This window comes from Triticum dicoccoides, chromosome 5B, assembly GCF_002162155.2.
Source record: "Triticum dicoccoides isolate Atlit2015 ecotype Zavitan chromosome 5B, WEW_v2.0, whole genome shotgun sequence".
Classification (NCBI taxonomy): domain Eukaryota; kingdom Viridiplantae; phylum Streptophyta; class Magnoliopsida; order Poales; family Poaceae; genus Triticum; species Triticum dicoccoides.
This window is the reverse complement of record NC_041389.1, coordinates 587,620,798-587,631,044: the sequence shown is the minus strand read 5'-3', so window position 1 is coordinate 587,631,044 and position 10,247 is coordinate 587,620,798. Positions and strand designations below refer to the sequence as shown.

The 10,247-nt window shown below is 43.1% G+C and overlaps 1 long non-coding RNA gene across 1 annotated transcript; it reads left to right on the top strand.

Annotated features, from left to right (window-relative positions):
• Window positions 1-8,843: 8,843 nt before the first annotated feature.
• Window positions 8,844-10,247, top strand: LOC119311813. Its single transcript, XR_005151170.1, has 3 exons — window positions 8,844-8,884; window positions 9,231-9,324; window positions 10,231-10,247. It is a non-coding gene; the product is annotated as an uncharacterized LOC119311813 (long non-coding RNA).

The following is a 10,247-nucleotide window of genomic DNA, read 5'->3' as shown; positions in this document are numbered from 1 at the left end:
TAGAATTTCTAGTAGAACCAATCATCGAGTTCAACATAATTGTCATTATATTATAAACGTTCATATATAACATCACAAAAGCAAATCACTTAAGTTCAGAACGAAGAACACGGACATGAAAGGACAAGTACTAATTAAGAGCAGCATGAAGAACTAGCTAAATCACTCCCGCTAGCTACTCTTTCTCTGGTAAAATAGCATAGAACATGTATAGCTCTTCTGATTGATCATACTGGAGCATGCCGATGAACCTGTCTCCTAATCGTGGGCTGCGCTTCTCATTGGTGCCCCCTAGTACTTCTTTGCGATTATTAACAATTTTCCTCTAATCTTTCACTATTAAGCATTCATCGCTTCTAGAAATCCTGAATGCATTCATGTGCAATGCAGGATATCTTGGCCGTAAGCTAACAATTGACATCTGACCTTTAGTCTCGATCCCCTGAGGCACAACTATCATCGGGAGTCCCTATTGAAGAATATCGTATAGTACTTAATTAATATACTTAGTAATGAAAGTTTAGCAAAAAAAATATATATGCAAAATATGCACTGAGGACAAATAGTAAATATCTTACCATCATTCCTAGATAGATGTGACCGTAGTTCAATACCATCACTATTGGTCGCATGTTTTGTGTACTAACATTTCTAAGTGCAGGAAAAAAATTTGTCTTGACAGTATGAAGATCCTCAAGCCATGAAACATAATGACTTATCTCCTCACAGTTTAGTTCAGCTCCGGGACAGTAGAAGGTTCTGTCTACTAAGCGCCGGACATGTTTGGTTGAATTGAGATAAGCTGTCAATAGAAATTAGTTGTCAGTTATTTTTGAAATAAGCAATATCAAAGACAAAAATATATTTGAGAAGAACTCACATAATGGTAGAACTAGAGGCGTCTGCACATCGACCCATATGTCTCTATTACCTTCAATATCATCTTCCGGACGAATATCAAAGGTGATAACTATACCAGGCTCAAATGCATAAGCCTTGCGTAGTGCTTGCCAAGTTTTGCATTCAAAATAGATGTACGCGTGTGCATTGTATACTTTGACGTTGAAAGTATAACCATCATGCTCAATTTTTAGGTAAGCTCTCTTTACCTCCATAGTTTCCATATCTTTGAAACATATCTTATCCAAGACAAAAATTCTTGCATGGCAGGAGATGCGCTAGTAGAATAGTGAAAATTAAAAATTATAAGTCAGGCAAATGAAGCATATATAAGTCATGCTTAATTACGAAAACAGACTTGTCGTTGTGACTTACTGTATCGAATTCGAAAGTCTCATCCAACTTGATGCTAAATCGCCTACCATCAACAAGGAAATTTCTGTCGCACTGGTCGCGCTGGTCTTCGCAGTATTGGCACATACCGAAATTTTTTCCGTCGTCAGACGACATTTCCTATGTTCATATTAGGCGAAACATTAAACACTTACTAATTCAATTAATTCAACTACTTCTATTAATTCAACTAAGCATTTACTAAAAATAAACTAGTTCTATATATTAATTCAACTAGCTAGTTCAACTAAGCATTATATTTACTAAAAATAAACTAGTTAATTATTATATTAATTCAACTAGTTGAACTTAGCATTTACTAAAAATAAACTAGTTCTATATATTAATTCAACTAGTTTAAAGTAAGCATTTACTAAAAATAAACTAGTTCTATATATTAATTCAACTAGTTCAACTAAGCATTTACTAAAAATAAACTAGTTCTATATATTAATTCAACAAGTTCAACTAAGCATTACTAAAAATAAACTAGTTATATATATTAATTCAACTAGTTCAACTAAGCATTATATTTTTGATAACTAAAACAATAATAATCTAAATAATCTAAACTAATTCATACATGTGTGTGTGTGTGTGTTCATCATGCTCTTGTGTGTGTGTGTGTGTGTGCTCGGGGAGGGGCGGCGCCCATGGTGGCCGCTGGGGGCGAGGGAGAGGGGTTAGAGGAGGAGAGCTCACAGCGGGGCGACGGCGGCGGCGACGGGGACGGGGGCGGTCCCGGGGCAGCGATGAAGACGACGGCGACGGGGACGGGGGCGGCGACGGGGACGGGGGCGGCGACGGAGACGATCGAGGGCGGCGGCGACGGCGACGGAGACGGAAATAGAGAACAAACAGAGAGGGAAAACGAAATTTTCGAACGTGTTGTATATATAGACCCCCCTTTAGTACCGGTTGGAGCCACCAACCGGTACTAAAGGCCTGTTTTGGCCAGGCCAAGCGGCGGGAGGCGACCCCCTTTAGTACCGGGTGGTGGAACAAACCGATACTAAAGGCCCCCCTTTAGTGTCGGTTTGTTCCACGACCCGGTACTAAAGGCCACGCGCTGCCACCCCAAAATTTAGTCCCACCTCGCCGGGCGAAGGGCAGCCGCACTGGTTTATAAACCCAGCCGCGACTACCACTTCGAACTCCTCTATATAGCAGGCTGGTGGGCCTAAACTCTGTGCGCTGCCCTGTGAGTCTGCTGGGCCTTTAAGGCCTGTAATTTCATCTGTGGCCTATCAGGCCCACAGGGCAGCGCCCCAATTTTTTTTATAGTTTTTTTCCTTTCTGCTTTATTTTCTTCTATTTATTTTTGCGTAGTTTTTTGTATAGTTTTTTCTTTTTTGTTATATTTATTTTCTTCTATTTATTTATGAGTAGTTTTTCATCTAGTTTGCCAAAAATCAACATTTTCAAAGTTCATTTTGTAGTGATTTTCAATTTCACGGTCATTTTGTAAACGATTGAAAAATAGCAAATATAATTCTTTTTCTTTTCTGCTTTATTTTTTCTTTTCTGCAAAACTTGATGGTCAAAGTCTGGAGTTATAACTTAAAAAAAAATGTCGACGTGCAATTAGTTTTTGCCATAACAGAAGAAGTCCGGAGTTGTAATAAGTTATTAAAAATAAAAAAGAGGTGCAATGCTCGTTAATTTGCTTCAAGCCTTTCGGAATAGTGTAAACTGCACTGCGCATAGCTCCGTGCAGTCTACCGTATTCCTGAAGGCTTGAAGCTAAGCAACGTGAGCATTGAGCCTCTTCTTCATCGTCTCTGCACTCAGGGCTTATAAACCGCTCCTAGTCCCTCTCACTTCGCGAGGTGGGACTAAAAAACAGCTTACGTCTGGTTCATTCATGAATCGGTACTAAAGGTGCTCGTGGGGCCCCAGCCTTACCTGACACAAGCTCATTAGTACCGGTTCGTGGTACGAACCGGCACTAAATGGTGATGGTGGGGCCATAGCCTGACCGGAGGCTGACACAGCCTCTTTAGGTACAAACTTTCTGTTAGTGCCCATAGTTTTCAAATTTGAATAGTTTAAATTTTAAATTATTTGAAATTAGTGTGAATCACTAGTTTGTGAATAACTTAACTTTAAAAATCAGTAAAGGCATGAAAGAATTTGTTGCACATAAAATTTCTTCGCGTTTCAAATGCCAAAACACATAACTACCCTAACTATTACAGAGATTCCCCTCTGGGTGTGAAACACAGAAGAAAATGATGATAGTGAAGCCGATCACATCCCAGATCTTTGGGTGTGAAACTTTTTCTTCGCGTGTGTCCCTTTGCGCCGTAACCATGTATAACAAACAATGTACGAGTAAGATAATTATTATACGAGTAACTATATATTCAAATCACACAAACATCGATTTTTTATATAAAATTTCATGAACAAGAGGCTCACCACAAGGTGGTGCCGGCGACGGGACGGTGCGGGCGATCGACGGTGGTTACGACGGAGATTTAGAAGGCACTAAGTAAAGCACACCTACATATACAAACTAAGTGTTATTTTGATCTCAAATTGCATATAAATCAAATACTAGCACATATATATATATATATATATATATATATATATATATATATATATATATTTTCTTCCAAATTACTAAACTCATAAATTAATAACTATATAAAGCATTGCAAGAGCTAATCTAGCAATGAGAGATGAAAGGACAAAGTTGCTAACCTTTGTGATCACTTAAGCTTGAATGGATGGGAGCCTTCAAATCTTGACAAATTTTGGGCAAAATGTGTGATGAGCTCGAGGGGAGAAGAGGAAGAACAGAGAGGAGAGGAGAGGGGAAAGGGGGAAGAACAGAGCGAGCTGGACTAAGGGTTTATATGCAGGAGGACCTATAGTACCGGTTCGTGGCACGAACCGGTACTAAAGGTGCTGGAGGGGGCCCAGACTGACAACATCCTGCCACCACCCTCATTAGTACCGGTTCGTGGCACGAACCGGTGTTAAAGGTTAGCCACGAACCGGTACTAATGAGAGCGGCCCGGCTAGCCGTTGGAACCGGCACTAATGTATACATTTGTGCCGGCTCTAATACAAACCGGCACTAATGTGCTTCACGTTTGACCCTTTTTCTACTAGTGAGTGCTGCATCTCAGCTTCCATCCTCGTCGCCAAGGGCCGCGTCACAACACTCGTCACCGCCGATCGAGCTTCGCCGGGGGGCCGCCGGTGTTGCAATGGAGCTTTTGCCGGGGGCACCTGTGCTGCAATGGAGCTTCGCCGGTGGCCTCCGGGGTTGCGTTGGAGCACTGCATCTGCATGCCGGTGTCGCGGCTGCAATGAAGCATGGCCGGAGCTGCGTTGGAGGAGCAGCGCATGCCGGTGTTGGCGCTGCAATGGCGCATGGCCGAAGCTGTGACGGGCCGTAGGCGCTACATTGGAGCATCGTCGCGCCCGTGTTGGCGCTGCAGTGGCCCATCGCCACACTGCCGTGCGCCCAAATCCGCCGACGAGGGAGCGCGGCTCCTGCTTGCGAAGCAGGGCTGCGAGGGAAGGAACGGACAGCAACCCATGTTGTTTCTTGACTTGCGAATCCAGCGGCAGCCAGGGAAGGAACGGACGGCTGTGCAGAAATCATCCGGCTGATCCATAGCAGCGCCCTGCTTATTGCTTTCACTTTTCTTCTTCACGATACAATGATCTCGTACACACACGACCCAGCCCTATTGCTAACCTTGACCAAACCTATTCGCAAAAAAAAAAGAAACCTTGACCAACCTATTCGGACTGAATATGAAACCACATGACACGACCAGACATAGACGTGGGGAAGTACTACTGCTAACCGAAGCCTACCTAATCTAACATGGTCCAAACCGGACTAAACTTGTTTTCTACAGTAATCTATAATCACACGGCAACATTGATCCCTTACCAAACTAGACTCAAACACGTAGACCGTTACCCTGTAAAAAAAAAGAAACTCAAACACGTAGTTTGACTATTTCCAACATCCTGCGCCGCCGCATCTCCTCTAGAGTTTAGACTGTCCGTCAACAACCGCCGCAATCTGCGGTGATCCTTCTTCACGAGGGCGGATGACGATTCTCTGCGAAGCCTGCGATATTGGTCAACCTGACGCAAGAACTGAGCACGCAACATATCTCCCTTTGCTTGCGCCCACCGATGAGGACGATGATGCTAGCAACAAGCAGGCAGCCACTATTGATGGCAAAGAGCAGTCGACGTGCCACGCGGCCGCCCGCGACGCCGAGGACGACGACATCAAGCAGCCGTCGCCGCCGCCGCCTCCTGAGAAAACCTACAGGGAAGGTGACGTGGTCGACTTTTTCAAAGCCCTACGTTTTTGCCGACCCGGGCCCTCGGTGGAGCTACTGGCCGTGTACCCATACTTCCCCTTCGTCGGCGACATCATTGTCGCCGACGAGAACGGCGGCCAATACGTCTACCACCAGGAAGAAGGCGAACCTCTCCACAACCTCGACCCCGAGGACAATCTGGTGCTCACGGGGCCATTCCAGACCATCTCGGGATTCGGCAGCGGCGTCATGAGAATCAAGATCCCCGACAGAGATAGGCCTGGCATTTACGACACCGCCGATCTATGGTTTGGCCCAAGTAACACGGAGGACGACGAGCACGAAGACCGCCTCATCACGACACGTTATGGCCGCCACCTCGTCGTGTCATATGTCACGATGAGGGAAGGCCTGGAGGTCAATGTTCGGGTCAGCATCCGCCTCTTTGGTGGCGGCGATGATGCATCTCACACCATGGACGTGTACGGTCAGATCACCGCGCATAACCGGATCTTCGAGGACGACAGTTTGCTCCTCTTCTACTATGCGGAGGAGGAGAAGGTGCAGCTCACCCCTTCCGCTGGCGGCGATGGCAGTGTGCACCTGCGGCAGATGCAGCGGTACAATGTTACGGTGCCCATCAATCCACAGCCATTTCTTACGATTAAGGTGAACTTGAAGGTGACAAGTCCGAGCAACGAGAGCGCTACCATCGCCTTCAAGGGCGATGTCGAGTTCCCTCTTGACATGGCCCAACGTGTTCGGGCAATCCGCACGGAGCACGGCGAGGTTCAAGTCCGTATCTCGTACAATTGAAACATGGAGAAGTGGAAGTATGAACCAAACAAGTATTTTGTGTGAGATGTCTCTTCGGGTTATACTACTACGAATAAGAGTACAAAAATTGTCTTCCTTCGCGAGTTGTGCTTTGTTTACCATTCTTTCTTTATGGCTGTTGTTAACCGGTGGAAGCTTTTCTAGTATGTTAAAGTTGTTATCGCAATATGGAATTTTCTAATATAGCTGATTTGTTTGCCAAGAAAGAGAAAAGATCATGTGTTCCCCCTCCTCCTTAGTTCTAGAGAAATCCTATGATCGAAGGAGCCTCTCATGCGCTTCATTCTCTCTGTTTGTAATGCTGAATTTTCCAAGTCTTCCAATTATTATTGGTCCAACTCTGCATTTGAGGAATCGTTCGTTTTGGAGAACAACCAACTATGCATTCAGCTAGAATACCAATCCTTTGTTCATCATCATACACCTGTCTTGAGACATTTATTAGATGCGGTTAATACACCAAATTTTCAGCTGCCCAAATATTGCATTGTTTTGCTTGATGAGTTTCAAATAAAATAAGACCAAATCTTATAGATACCGATGGCTTGCAAGTACACAGGATTTAGTTGTAGCCATTTATAAATAAAAGTACGGATCCCACAAGGAGCAAAGGAATTGGACTATTGTCCCTTGTAGAGACTTACAAAAATGTGCCTGCAAGTAAATTGTGTAAACTCAAAGCAAAGTGAGGGCGGAAGTATAATGATTTTTAGTAGAGTGCAGATTAAAAGTAAATGACACAAAAGAATATAAATGAGCGCAGTGGAACAAGTAAAGCGTCGAAATTAGCAGAGGATTAAAGCATTCGGTAGTCCGGAATTCCCATTGGTATGTGTCTATCGCAACATATGTTGTAGCATAGTCGTAGATGGACATTTGAGTCACACTGATGTTTGTGATTGGACAGATCTGAGTATAGAGTACTAAGAATACTAGGCCCGTAAGAGATTCATTTCTCTGGTTTTTTTGGATTTTTTTTACGGCCTCTAGAAAATTACACTTGTTGCTAGGGGACCTGCAGAGGTAGAATTTGCACGTGAAGGTTGTGGTCTTGTCCGTTTTTTCTAGACCATTCTGACGTGGTAGTAAAAAAAGAAAAGCGATGGTGGACACGTATCTTGAGAAACTGCCCACGCATCATCAACGAAATCAAACGCTGACCATGCTATTTCTCCGCTGCCCACCGCGTGTCCAGTTCTCTAGAGTTCTCTCGCTTCCCCCCACCGCCCGCAGCTAGCCCACCAGCCCACCAGCCCACCGCATATTGCGCTATAAAAGGACATGCTTACTTGCCTGGGTCTTCGCTTCGCCTTTCTAGGTCATCCCTCCGCCACTGCGCCTGTCTTCCAAAATCTGGCGGCGCACACAACCAATTCGCCGCCGGCCTATGACTCCACGCACCACTGCCAGGCCCCCACCTCTCCACCCGCATGGCCGATCTGTGAACAGAGCAAGCATCAATGAAGTAGGTTCCTCCTAATCTTTTCACTCCCCTCTCTCCTTTGGATCAAGCTCCCTCCACCTGGAGGAAGGGCTGAAGCCGGGTCGATTCCGTCGTGCGTCAGAGCTTAGAGGCATCACCGCCGGGGCGCGTCACCGGGCCACGCGCCGAGAGAGCAGCACGGTTACTGGCTGCACGTTGGAGCCTTGGAGGTTGCTGGCTCGCAGCAGGCTGGGGCTGCTGGACATGGAGATCAGATGGAGCATAAGTCAGCGAGTACTTCAATCTCAAGTTCGAGCTCCCCGTCCAGCCCCATGTCTTCGTCTTCACATGAATCAGTGAGTACCACCCAGCAATATCTTTGGTTCTCCTTTTCCTATTTCTTAGTTTTGCCTTCTACTTGGTGCTTATTTTCGTATACATCACTTCTAGAGCAGAGATATGACAACTTCTGCACTGGAAAATGCTGTAATTTCAGCCAAAAGCCCAAAATTGAGGAATCGTGTTCATGCAGAAAAAACTACTGTACTTCTTTTTGGTGTGTTCATTATCTTAAAAGCCTTTCTCGCAATCGTTTCAAGTTAGAATGTAAATGTAGCCGCAGCTAATTTGTGTGCATATGTTACACAAATAGCTTATATATAATCAGGTTTCTGGTAGGGACAGATGATAATTTCTACTAGATTACTAATAGTAATCGCTTCCTTGCAGGTCTTCTACTATATTTAGAGGTGGATGCAAATTTTTGCACAATCTTCGGCTTTCTTGATGTTGCACTGATTATGTAATCTGCGTATGGGTTGATAATGAGGTAGCTTCCATGGTGAATTTTTTTAAATACTAGAACAATATTGAATTATTTTTGTAGATTCACAAGTAGAACTTCTTCTCTATTGGGAATTAATTTATCCAAGGAGGATCAATACCATCTTGTTTTTGTTTCAGTTATAAAGCTCGGGTTGTCTAAAGTGTGAATGTACAGTTCACTATTATACTTCAACATGATCAGGTGTTGTTCTTTCCCCTCTCGCACTTATGAGATCATTACTTTGTACCCCCCTCTTAAAGAAATACTCCCTCCGTCCGGAAATACTCGTCGGAGAAATGCATAAAAATGGATGTATCTAGAACTAAAATACGTCTAGATACATCCATTCCTCCGACAAGTATTTCGGGACGGAGGGAGTATAAGAGTGTTTAGATCACTGTAATTACTATTCTTATTCCATCATATTCCGTATCAAGCCGATATCTCTTGTACAATAGTCGTTTTCGCAACTAAATATTTTATGGTATGTTTTTTTTCCATCAAGTTGATATCCCATTATGATATGTTTTTTGCTTTGCACATGCAGGATGCCTTTAATCAAAAGGATTGGTTTAGTCAACCCATAAGATTGATTCATTACCTTGGAGTTCCAGAGGGATTTTGTGTAGCATGTTCTTCAGGTACTACATGTTTATCTTGCTAAGAATGATTCAAGTATGGGTTTTCTAGACTACTTGTTGTATATCAGTGAATGATAAAGTTATTTTTGAAAATTTATCTCTCTTTTGGCTTATTTGTATATTTGAATGTTTGAAAAAATAAAGTTAGTTTGTCAGATCCTTCTTTGTGTGGGTTTTGTAGGTTACTTGATGGTAGGAAAATGTTTGTGACTCCAAATTTAATAGGTTAAGAGGATAGTATCTTAATCATTTAGACTTTTGCTGCCTACGTAAGGGAAACATGAGTGTGTGGTTATGAGATTCATGCTAATAAATCATTATCAGAGATCTCTCATTTGCTTATCAACTGTTATCTTTTTATATATCTTATAATTGTCACACTACTTGGTTCCTTTCATTCCATCCTAATTTTAGAGATCTATCACTTGCTTTCACAATGTCACTGTCTTTTTAGACATCTCTTAATTTTTGGCCACTTCTTAGTTAATTCCTTTCCAAGTTAATATATGAGGTAGTTTTATGGGCTGCAGAGTATCTTGATTCTACTATTTCCCCCAGTTAACAGAAATAAGATAAATTGTACAATTTTTTGACTGAACTATGAGTTTTTGTGATAGCTGTGGCCAGTTCTATAAAGTATGAGCAAAGAGGAAAGAGTGTTCATTTGAGTGTCGATGAAGTGAAAGTTGTCAGTTTAAGTTGGTTCCGAGGATTCAACCTGTTCTATTCTACTACAGTATGGGTTGTAGTGACATATGTGCATAATATATAGTACATATTCTTCTTGATTTTTATGTGGCCCATGCTAATAGGCCATACAGTCTCTAGAGATGGGAAACGAATCATTAAGCATTTCAGAGATTGTTTTCCCATCTTGTATAGAAATAACATAGATTGCTTCCGCAGCTGAGCGACTACTTCGT